Raw genomic sequence first — 13,175 nt, forward strand, 5'->3', positions numbered from 1 at the left:
TTCAGCAGACAAAAAACACATTTGCTTCCTTTTTCTGGAAGAGAGGCTCTCCTCAGAAGGCTTTCCTTTGTACATGGATGTCATGACCAGACTACTTTGCAGGCAGGAAGGGGAGAGGGAAAGCCAAAAGGTGAATTCCCCTGGGAAACAGTAAAGCTTCCAGCAGAAGAAAGGGCAGGGCCTTTAATGAGTATGTAGACAGAAGGAAAATAAACAACTAAAAGTTGCAAGTTAAGTTTTACTCAGGGACCTTACTGAAAACTATAGTCCAGGAGACAGCCTCTCAGACAGGTCTGAGGAACCACTCTGAAGAGATAAGGGAGGAGTCAGGATATACAGGTTTGCTTTTCTTTCTTGCTGGGAAGACAAACACACACATGTAGTTGAACATCAAAAGATTACTGCTAATCACAAAGAACAGACATCTCAAATGAATGATTTTGGCACTTTTCTATTCATGGGAAGATACAAGACTCTGGGTTCACCGAAATCATTCTTTACATATGCATTGTAACTATCTCAGACCAGTATCCAAAGCACAGAGTATTTCCTGGTTTTCTCCATTCTGGATTCCCCTCATGGTGCACCATTGGTGGGAGGCTGCAAGGGCTAATGGCTTGATCTTTACAAAAGTGGTATGTATAGTGGGCACCATTCTTTGTTTACTGGAATGACAGGCAACAGTCCCTGTCTACAAATATTAGCAATATTTGGTGAGCATTTAGTACATGCCAAGCACTATTGCAGACTTCTATGTGTTAGCTCTTGTACCTCATTTTATTTTATCCTTATAAAGGAACCTGGCTTGGTATTCGTACTTCACAGGGGCTAAGACAGATGAAGTTGCTGGGCTAAGACCACACAGTTTTTAAAAGGTGGTGCCAGGATCAAACCTTGATGGGCCCAAGCCCAGAGCCTACTACCCCCACTCCTTGATGGCTCACTCTTTCTTAGCTAGGACTCCCTAGAAGAGAAAGCTGGAGCCTACGCCGGGGGAGGCAGCCTGTCAACAGGAGGTGGTGTTTGTTCTTTTCTGGTTTATTGGTTCTTCTTTTCAGAAAGAAGCAGGTGCTGTAGCAACCTCCCAAACAGCATTCCATAAGCTAGTCCAGGAAGACGCAGAGCCCAGGGTGATCAGCCAGGCCCCTCCCTTGGTTCACATCAGCATAGCAGGGGATTTAATGCCACAGCCTGCAGAGAGAACTCAGGCAGCCAGCGTCAATATTTGCCATGTCCCAGCCTCCCTGGCCCCAGCTCCAAGATCAGTACGTTAAGTACAACAGGTTCTTCTCTGTGCAAATATGCAGGGATAGATGAATGGAATTTAAAATGGCTCAGGCTTCGCCACAGGGTCTGGACTGGAAATCTGACCTGGTTTAACCTTCTGCCATCACTGTTTGCCTGGGGCTCTCCATTCATCCTAAAATTCACCGAACCACATACATCAGAGGTGGTAAGGAGCTCAGAGTCTAGCCATATTTCTGGTAGGAAGACACTGCTTCCTGGAGAAGTAGAGAGGGAGGAGACCAGCCCAAACTGACACAGCCTGGTAGCCGTCTCTGGGATTCTGAGAGCCACCCAGCAACTCAAGGCCAGGCAGAAGTGATTTCTCTTCTAAAAAGAGTGATTTCTCTTCCAAAAAAAGTGATTTCTCTTTTTTAAAAAAGTTATTTAAAAAACAAAACACATTTATAGTTATATTTACATTTAGTGAAATACACAGATCTTAAGTGTATAGTTCAGTGAGTTTTTTTATTTTCTTTGGTTTCGTTGGGTCAGCTGTGGTATAGAGGATCTTTCACTGTGGCTCATGGACTCTCTGCTTGTGGCACGAGTCTCGGCAGTTGAGGCATACAGGCTTACTTGCTTCATGGCTTGTGGGAACTTAGTTCCCTGACCAGGGAACAAACCTGTGTCCGCTGAATTGCAAGGTGGATTTTTAACAACCGGACCATCAGGGGGAGTCCCTCAGACAGTTCTTTTTTTAAAAAAAAAAACAGGTTTACTGAAGTATGATTGACAAACAGTAAGCTATACATATTTAAAATGTACACTTTCATAAGTTTTGGAACACATATATACCCATGAAACTATCACATAATTTCATGTCCATCGTGAACATGTCCATCATCCTCAAGAGTCCTAGTGCCCCTTGGTAATCCTTCACTCTCACCCCCCCTGATCCTCACTTCCATATTTAGACAACCACTGCAGAGTACATCATGAGAAACCCTGGGCTGGAAGAAGCACATGCTGGAATCAAGGTTGCCGGGAGAAATATCAATAACCTCAGATATGCAGATGACACCACCTTATGGCAGAAAGTGAAGAAGAACTAAAGAGCCTCTTGATGAAAGTGAAAGAGGAGAGTGAAAACGTTGGCTTAAAGCTCAACATTCAGAAAACCAAGATCATGGCATCCGGTCCCATCACTTCATGGCAAATAGATGGGGAAACAGTGGCTGACTTTATTTTTCTGGGCTCCAAAATCACTGTGAATGGTGACTGCAGCCATGAAATTAAAAGATGCTTACTCATTAGAAGGAAAGTTATGACCAACCTAGACAGCATATTAAAAAGCAGAGACATTACTTCGTCAACAAAGGTCTGTCTAATCAAGGCTATGGTTTTTCCAGTAGTCATGTATGGGTGTGAGAGTTGGACTATAAAGAAAGCTGAGCACCGAAGAATTGATGCTTTTGAACTGTGGTGTTGGAGAAGACTCTTGAGAGTCCCTTGGACTGCAAGGAGATCCAACCAGTCCATCCTAAAGGAGATCAGTCCTGGGTGTTCATTGGAAGGACTGATGTTGAAGCTGAGACTCCAGTACTTTGGCCACCTTATGCGAAGAGTTGACTCATTGGAAAAGCCCCTGATGCTGGGAGGGATTAGGGGCAGCAGGAGAAGGGGACGACAGAGGATGAGATGGCTGGATGGCTTCACCAACTCGATGAACATGAGTTTGAGTAAACTCCGGGAACTGGTGATGGACAGGGAGGCCTGGCGTGCTGCGGTTCATGGGGTCACAAAGAGTTGGACACAACTGAGCGACTGAACTGAGCTGAACTGACTTTCCATCAGTATAGGTTAGTTTGCACTTTTCTAGAATGTTATGTAAGGGAAATCGTACTGCATATAATTTTTTTTTTTTTTTTTTTGGTCTCTCTGGCTTCTTTCACTCAGAATAGTTCTTATGAGATTCATCCATGTTGTAGCCCATAGTCACTGCATTTTATTGCTGAGTAGTATTCCATTGTATGGATATACCATCATTTGTGAATTCCAGGCTTAAGAGATGCACTCCCCATTTATCCATTCATTTGCTAATAGGTTTTCGGCTATTCTCAGTTTGGGCTATTACAAATGAAGCTGCTCTGAACATTTTTGTATAAATCTTCATATGGACATCTACTTTCATTTATCTTGGAAAATAGAATGGCTGGATGTGGTAGGTGTAGGTTTAACTGCTTATGAAACAGTTTGTTTTCCAACGTGGTTGTATCATATTCTTACCTACACTTGGTAAGATGGGTCTTTATTTAATTTTAGCTGTTCTAATGGGTAGGTGGTAACATCTCATTGTTTTGCTGTTATTTGTTTGGTTTGTGGGGTTTTTGGCTGTGCTACTGGACCTGCAAGATCTTAGTCCCTGACCAGGGATTAAACCAGTGCCTCCTGCAGCAGAAGCATGGAGTCTTAACCACTGGCCCACCAGGGAAGTCCTAGCAGCATCTCAGTGTGATTTTACTTTGTATTTCCCTAATGACTAAAGATGCTGAGTATCCTTTCATGGGCTTATTTGCCATCCATATATCTCCATTGGTGAAAAGTTTGTTCAAACAGTTTCTAATTGCTTGTTTTTTCATTATTGGGTTTTTAAAAAAATTTTAAATTTATTTTGGCTGTGCTGGGTATTGGTTGCTCTACGGGCTTTCTCTCTAGTTGCAATGAGCAGGGGCCACCCTTTGTTGAGGTGCTAGGGCTTCTCATTGCCGTGGCTTCTCCCGTTGTGGAACACAGGCTCCAGGGCGTGCAGACTTCAGTAGTTGTGGGACACGGGCTCAGTAACAGTTCTTGGGCTCTAGAGCACAGGCTTAGTAGTTGTGGTGAATGGACCTAGCCCCTCCACAGCATGGGATCTTCCCAGACCAGGGATCAAACCCGTGTCTCCTGCACTGGTGGACTCTTTACCACTGAGCCAACGGGGAAACCCCATTACTGGGTTTTGAAAGTTCTTTATATACTTGGAACACACACTCTCTATTAGATTATCATTTGCAAATACTTCTTCCAGTCTATGGCTTGTCTTTTCATTCCCTTAACAGTGTCTTTCAAACAGCAAATTTTTTTATTTTGATAAAAGTCCAATTTGTCAAATTTTTTCTTTTATGGATCATGCTTCCGGTTGTTATGTTTAAGAAATAATTACCTAATGCAGGTCACAAAGATTTTATACCATATGTTCTTCTAAAGTGTTTATAATTTTAGGGCTTTTTTCTTTCTAAGAAAAACTCCATTTTATAATGGAGTGATAAAAAAGCTCCATTTTTTTGTTTAGATAAATTTCAGTAGTGTCTAAGCTGATTTCTCCACAAGGAGAAAAAGATACTCTTTCTTTGAAAAGCCATTGACACAAAACGATTCAAGTTCAATTTGGTTTCATCCTGAAGGTCTGAAGTAAAACAATTCTTTGCAAGGATTTATAACTTAGACATTCATTGGTTAAACTTCAAAATATCACTTTGAATTGAATAATAGTGAATTCTCTTAACTGCTGGTGAGATTCTGGCAAATAAACTAAGCAATTAGACTTGTTCACTAAAGCCGTTTTTAAAGCCTAGAAAAAGAATCCAGGAGTTTCCAACGACTCATCCTCCATGTTCAATTACTCTCAGTTTTGGAATAAAATATTCAGCATGTAGTTGCAGTAAGGGAATTCTGCTGTGACCTAGATAGAACTGTAAGTATAACTTAGACAACCTACTTCTAGTATCAGTATTTCCTATTTGGAATCTGGATTTGGATATGTATTTGGATATCCAATACATATCACATCTGGAAGAAGAGTCTCCTGGGAAGTCCATGAGTACTTTCAGAGCTCTTTCACAGAGCTGAAAGCCTGTCCTGATGTCTTCTCCAGTTCTGAGGCAACCTCAGTGTTTTAGGTTTTATAATTAGGTCTACGATTAAATTTGAGTTAAATTTTGTATATGGTGCAAATAATGAATCCATATTATTTTTGTTTTGTATTCGCACATGGAATCCAATTGTTCCAGCACCATTTGTTGAAAAGACAGTCCTTTCTCTATTTGACTGTCCTTGGTGGTGGTTTAGTCACCAAGTTGTGTTCGACTCATGTTACCCCGTGGACTGTAGCCAACTAGGCTCCTCTGTTCATGGGATTTCCCAGGCAAAAATACTGGAGTGGATTGCCATTCCCTTCTCCAAGGGATTTTCTCAACCCAAGGATTGAACCCAGGTCTCCTGAACTGCAAGCAATCTCCTGCATTGCAAGCAGTCTCCTGAATTGTAGGCAATCCCCTGCATTGCAGGTAACCTCCTACATAGCAGGTGGAGTCTTTATGACTAAACCACCAGGGAAGCCCTTCATTTGTCCTTGCATCTCTGTTAAAGTATGGTGATTCATATACTTGTGATCTATTTGTTCCATTGACTGTCAATACCAATACCACATTATCTTGATTCTGGTTGCTTTACAGTAATACTTGAAATCATATCGTCTGTGAATAAAGACAGTTTTCTTTCTTTTTAATCTGGATGCCTTTTATTTCTTCTCATGTCAGGCCATTTTAACCTGCCATTAATGTCAATAATTTTCATTTTATACAATGTTGTTTTCATTACAAGGATATGTTTGATTTGTGTCTTTCCTGTATCCTCTATGCCTCTACTTAACTCTTTCAACACATAGAACACAATTACTTTTAATGTCCCTCTCTGATGATTCTAACATCTGTCAGTTCTGGGTGAATTTAGATAGATTTTTCTTCTCATTATGCTGTGTCAGTCATGTCCGACTCTTTATAACTCCATTATATTTTCTTTCTTTTCATGCCTGATAATTTTACTTTTCATATACTACATTGGAAAAGATCCTGATGCTGGGAGGGATTAGGGGCAGGAGGAGAAGGGGACGACAGACGATGAGATGGCTGGATGGCATCACCGACTCGATGGACATGAGTTTGAGTAAACTCTGGGAGTTGGTGATGGACAGGGAGGACTGGCGTGATGGGGTCGCAAAGAGTCGGACACTACTGAGCGACTGAACTGAACAGCTATATTGTGGTATAATTTACATATCATTCAACTCACTGCTTTAAAATGTGCAATAATCTTTATTCATAGAGTTGTGTAACCATCACTATAATCACTTTTAAAACATTTTCATCACCCACAAAAGAACCCTCATATCCATTGGCTGTCTTTTCTACCCAACCTCTCTCCCTAGGCAACCACTACTCTGTCTCTATAGATTTGCCTATTTGGGGCATTCCATATAAATGAAATCATACAAAATGTGGGGGGTTTTTGGTGGCTAATTTCTTTCACTTACATATTTTTGAACTTCATCCATTTCATAGTATGTATCAGTACTTTATTCCTTTTTATTGCTGAGTAATATTCCACTGTGTGAATATATATATATATATATATCACATTTTGTTTATCAGTTCCTTGGTTGATGGACATTTGGGTTGTTTCTACTTTTGAGCTACTGTGAACATTTACGTACGCTTTTGTATGAACATTTTAATTTCTCTAGAAGTGGGACGGCTGGGTCATATGTTTAACCTGGGCATATGTTTAACTTTTAAACATATTTATGCTGGGTCATAAATATGTTTAATCTTCTGAGGACGTGCCAGACTGTTTTCTACAGTGGTTGTACCATATTACATTCCCACCAGTAGTGTATATACAAGGGTTCCAATTTCTCCACCTCCTCACCAACACTTGTTATTGTCCCTTTCTTATTATAACCATCCTAGTGGGTGTGAAGTGGCATCTCATGTGGATTGTGATTTTGATTTGCATTTCCCTCATAACTGATTATGTTGAACATATTTTAATGTGTTTATTGGCTACCTGCATATCTTATTTGGAGAAATGTCTACTCAGCTACTTTGCCACTTTTTTAGTAATTTATTTTACTGTTGAGTTATAAGAATTCTTTATATATTCTGGATACTAAAGACCTTATCAAATACATGCTTTGCAAATATTTTCTGCCATTCTGTAGGCTGTCTTCTCACTGCTGTCCACGGAAGCATAGAAGATTTTAGCTTGGATGTAATCTAACTTTTCGTCTTTAATTTTCATTTTTGGTCAATTGTGCTTTTGGTGTCACATCTGAAGAGACTTTGCCTAACCCAAAGTCACGAAGATTTATGCCTGTACTTTCTTCCAAGAGTTTTATAGTTTTAACCCTTACATTTAGGTCTATGATCCATTTTTAGATAAATTTTGTATTTGGTATGAGGAAAGGGTCTAATTTTATTCTTTGCTTGTGGCTATCAAGATGTCTGGCACCATTTGTAGAAAAGACTATCCTTTCCCCATTGAATTATTTTGGCACCCATCAAAAATCAATGAACTGTAAATTGAAGGTTTATTTCTAGACTCTACCTGCTAAATTTTTATTGGATGCTAGACATTGTGAATTTTAGTTTGTTGAGTGTTACATTTTTTGATTTCCTGTATTCTTGATGTGGCTCTGAAATGTTGTTAAGTTACTTATAACACTTGATTCTTTAAGGTCTTGCTTTTAAGACTTACTGCGCAGGACTACAGCCATGTTTGCGTGAGTGCACGCTAAGTCGCTTCAGTCATGTTCAACTCTTTGTGACTCTATGGACTGTAACCCGCCAGGCTCCTCTGTCCATGGGATTCTCCAGGCAAGAATACTCAAAAGGGTTGCCATTTCCTCCACCAGGGGATCTTCCCAACTCAGGGAGTGAACCCAGGTCTCCTGCATTGCAGGCATATTCTTTACAGTCAGAGCCACCGAGGAAGCCCAGAGCCATGTTTTGTCTTGGCTAATTACTATCTGGGACTAATTATTCTCCACTACGGAGGTAAGAATTTTCTGAATTCAATACTGTGGATAATGAGGTTTATCTACTATTCCTAGTCCTGTGTGGCCATCAAGTACTGCTTCCTCTAATCCTTCTGGGTGGTTCTTTCTCTGGCCTGAAGTAGTTTCCTTACAGGCAAGTGCTGATCGGTCCTCTCCGGGATTCTCGAGGGGCACTCTCTGCCCATCTCCAGAGTTCTCTGTGTCTGTGGCTTTCTCCTCTCTGCTGCTCTGTCCTGTGAACTCTAGCTGCCTTGTTTTTTCCTGAACTCTAAGCTCTAACTCCTCAATTCATGGATTATGTTAGACTCTGCCTGGACTCCCTGTCCCTCTGCTGCAGTCTAGGAAATCTCTAGGCAGTAAGCTGGAGCAATCATAGGGCTCATGTTGCATCTTGTCTCTTGGGAGTCACTGTCCTTTATTGCCAGTGTTTCTAAACTGTTGTTTCATATATTCTGCCTGCTTTTTTGGTTGTTTCAGGCAGGAAAGAAAAGCTGGGCTCATTATTGCATTGTGACTGCTTTCTGAACCCTTTGAGTAAGGCAGAGGGACATACTTTACCAGAGTTTTTCAGCCCCACCAAGCCAGAGGTCTATACCTCCAGATTTGTCCTACCTCATTCACTGAGAAGACAAGATCCAACCATCATTGTTTCATTTTATAGGTTGGGAGACTTAGGCAATGACTCAAACCTCCTATTCTTTTCAGATGGGAATGAATGAGATTAAGGCCTACAAAATTCTCCCTTTTGGCCTGCACTCTGCTGTGGGGAAATACTGAACCTGAGAATCAATCTGAGATTATATCTTGACTTTCCCAAAAAGGACCACCCCCCTCACATCTCTGAGACTGGTTTCCCATCTTCTAAGCACACTGAAATTACAGAGCACTTCACTTAGATCATTGTCACCCTCATCGCATCATCTTCATTCAGTGTCTCAAAAAGGAGTCCTGGGATCTGCCACATCAAAGTCTTGGGAGGGGTGGGAATGTGCTGATTAATTAAAATGCATGCTCCTGGGGCAAATTCACTTTCCAGAATCAGAATGGAGGGGTGGAGGTTATCTGCACTTTTTTCAAGATACTTTTTTTAATGTGGATCATTTTTAAAGTCTTTATTGAATTTGTTACAATATTGCTTCTGTTTTATGTTCTGTTTTTTTGGCCACAAGGCATATGAGATCTTAACTCCTCAACCAGGGATGTAACCTGTACCCCCTGCATTGGAAGGTAAAGTCTTAACCACTGGACTACCAGGGAGATCCCTGCTTTTTTTTTTTCCTTTAGGCTCCTTGAGTGATGGCAACCAACTCCAGTACTCTTGCCTGGAAAATCCTATGGACATAGGAGCCTGGTAGGCTACAGTCCATGGGTCGCAAGGAGGTGGACGTGACTGAGCGACTTCACTTGAGTGATCTCTGGGAACTTCAGGGAACACTAATCCAAACTCTTAAGTCAGCAATTTTCCTCCCAAGATGTACACTTGCTGGATGTTTTATCTTGTTATCCCTTTCTATTCCTAACCTCATGAGCATTATGTGACTTGATTTAAAAATATATATGTATGAATCAAAATAGTTTTTTTGATCATTTCACAGAATTCTTTGAGATGACCAGGGAAACCTAAGTGAGATTTCCAAGCCTGGAAAGGTCTTTGAAAGTCATCTAATCCAACCCCTGCCTGATGTTTGCATTGTCTATGTACCAGTCTTGCCAAATAATCACCCATCTTTTGTATGCACACTTCAGAGGACCTTGCTACTCCTTCCCATAGCTGTGCTACTGAATCAAATCTCTTTTAATTAGCTCTGGATCCGCAAAAATTATGTTCCTCTGCCCCAGGAAAGCCCACCCTCTGAAAATAGTCTTGTATTTATTAATGCAAGACTCCAGATGATCAAAGCTGTGTTTAATACGAAAAAGGCAGTGGGGAGAATCTCAAGACCAGAGAAAGCTACAAGCTAACTCTGTGAAACTTGTTAAGATGTTAAATGGTCCCAAGCATTTCCATAATTGGAAAGCATTTTTTAAACACTCCCCATGCTTTCTCATGCTCATGTGTTTTCCCTCTGTCTGGAGGCTTCAGGGGGAGAATCTATTTCTCTGCCTTCATCAGCATCTAGAGGCCACCCATCTTCCTTGGTTTGCGGTCCCTGTACTGTAATACTCCGACCTCTTGGGTTTGTCATCACCTCTCTCACTTTTGACTCTGATCTTCCTGCCTCTTAGAATGACCCTTCTGATGACAGGATAATCTCCATATCTCAATATTTTTAATTTGAGCACATCTACAAAGTCCCTGTTATCATGTAAAGTAACATTTCCAGAGGTTATGATCTGGACATCTTTGAGGTGGTCATTATTTAGCCTATCGCAATGAGTAATGAGTATATGAGGGTTTGTTCTATTCTTTTAAATGTTTGAATGAAAAAACTGAAACAAAATACTCCTTTGACTATAAGACCTCAATTACTAAAAGAATTTGGAATTTATACTCCTTTATGTAGTTTAGATGGAAAAGACATGGCTTGGGAATTTCTCCTGTAGTTCTTATTAGCACCTTATCTCCCATTCTCTTTAATCTACTCCAGTTGGGTTTTTAACATTCACCTCTCCCCCAAGCCCAATCAAAGCCATGGACAACCTCCAACTTGTCAAATAACTTGTCCTCATCCAAATTGAAGTACTCAATTCACTACTCCCTTCTTATCATAGCACTAGGCTCATGCTCTCCTGGTTTTACCTCTGTCTTTAACATCTATTCCTTCTCCTTCGCATGATCTTAAGTGTGGGAAGGCCCTAGGTTGTGTCTCTTTTCTATCTACACTTTCCCTAGGTGATTCTCTACTCTCATGGGTTCCAAATGTCAACCCTATACTGTAGAACCCCAACTTTATTTATACCTTCAGTCCTGATGACTTCTCTGAGCTTCAGGCTCATATGTCTGACTGCCTACTTGAGCATCTCATTATGCCTCTCAAACTTATCTAAAATGGAACTCTTGATTTCCCCACTCACCCCATATCTATTCCTCTCCTGCATCTTCCCATCCATTCAGATGCTCAGGTAAAACCTTAGGAAGAAGTCACTTTTGATTTTACTCCCTTTCTTCCTTCACTCTGACATTAAATGCATCAACACAACCTATCAGCTCTACCCACAAAACAGCCTATCTAACCTTTCATCATCATCACCATCATCATTGCTATAGCTATCATCTGGTCCAAGCTGCCAGCATCCCTCACTTGGGCTCCTTTAATGGTCCTGATTGCACCTCCCTACTCTACTCTTGCCCAGCCCCCATGACCCATGATCCACACACTGGGCCCATCAAGCAGCAAGGATTCAATCTGCAAATTATAAATCAGATGACATGATTTACATTTAATCAGAGGCCTTCTGTTACATTGAAGTAAAAGCCAAATTCCATGACCAGAAGGCCTAGATGATCTGCCACTTGTCTCTCTCATCTTTTCCCACTTGTTCACTGTACACAAGCCACCTGACCTTCACTCTTTTTCTTCTTTCTGTCCCTAGAAGGTGCCAAGCATTTGCCATCTCAGGCTCTGCACTTGTTCCTTCCTTTCCTCAGAACCTTTTTACCCAGATGTTTGTATGACTAGCTCCTTCTTGTCATACTCAGCTCAAATGTCTCTTCCTCCGAGGCCTTCTGCAATCCCTAAGTTAATTAAAAACTTAACCCTCCCCTTCTCCCTCCCCTAGCATCTCATTACCAGCTCTATTTTATCATTATGTCAATTTAGCCTGCTGATCTACGTCCTGTTAACTTACATGTCTGTCTCACTTCCCTTGAGTGGAAGCTTCTTTAAGGCAAATACTGTCTTTTGTCTTGTTCAGTGCTGAATCCCCAGGACTAGGCACAGGTTAAAAGTTCAACAGATACTTCTTCAAATGAATAGCTCAGCATTTTTTGGAGTAAATGTATGAAAAGAAAATTTGGCCTAATGTCAGATTATTATGTAATCCTAACAAACTAAAAAATTCTGATTCAGTAAATATGGGTGGGGTACAGGAATTTTTATTTTAACAAATCCTTAGGAGACTCTAGGGCAGGGAATCACTCACCACAGTTTTTGGGTAACACTGGCTTCCCCGGTGGCTCAGACAGTAAAGAATCCACCTGCAATGCAGGAGACCTGGGTTCAATCCCTGGGTTGGGAAGATCCCCTGAAGAAGGGAAAGGCTACCCACTTCAGCATTCTTGCCTGGAGAATTTCATGGACAGAGGAGCCTGGCGGGCTACAGTCCATTGATTTATTCACTCTTGCAAGCTTTCTGTAGGTAAGGTGGCTTAGTTTTAAACACTAAGCTAAGTATTAGCAGAACTGAATCACTTGCCCAAAGTTCATCATTAGTTAGCAAGTGAATTCTAGAAACAAGAAAGTCTAATTTTAAACATGCAAATCTTACAAGTTAAAACACACAGAGATTACCTCATCTATTTTATGCTAGTCATAATTTCTTGACCTTCATCATTTGTTTCAGTCATTAAAACAAAGACTAGACTTTCATAACTCTATGAATGACTACAATGAACTGTTTGGATCAAACAAAATATGTATGTTTAAAGGACTCACCAGCAAGGGAAAATGAGAAACTTGAAAGAAAAAAAAGCTAAAGAGAGATTTTAGTTTCAATAGTACACTGTGTTTATAAAAGAAAAGTAATCAGATGTTGCTTTTAAAGATTTGCCCTCCAAAATGATCAGAATAGGTGGGATGTTTGACGAGTAATCAGATGCCACTTTGTGCTGTAACATTACACCACAGCAACAGTAGCCTGGTGATGGTGGGCGGTGATCAAATTAGATTCATGTTTGACTAACAATACATGCTAAGTTTGGCAAATAAGGCTAGTTGTTTGCACTGGGAATCTGGCAAGGTGTGCTACCGTTCACCCGTGATACATTAAAGCTCAACTCTACCTCCACAACAACAAAAAATCTGCACTGAATCTGCTTTTTCACGGGATAAATTTCAGAAATCAGAGCTTTTGATATGACCCTGGGCAATAGGCAGCCACATTTACAATGGGAGCACCTTGCCTTGCTCTGAAT

This window comes from Dama dama, chromosome 20 (genome assembly GCF_033118175.1).
Source record: "Dama dama isolate Ldn47 chromosome 20, ASM3311817v1, whole genome shotgun sequence".
In the NCBI taxonomy this organism is placed as follows: domain Eukaryota; kingdom Metazoa; phylum Chordata; class Mammalia; order Artiodactyla; family Cervidae; genus Dama; species Dama dama.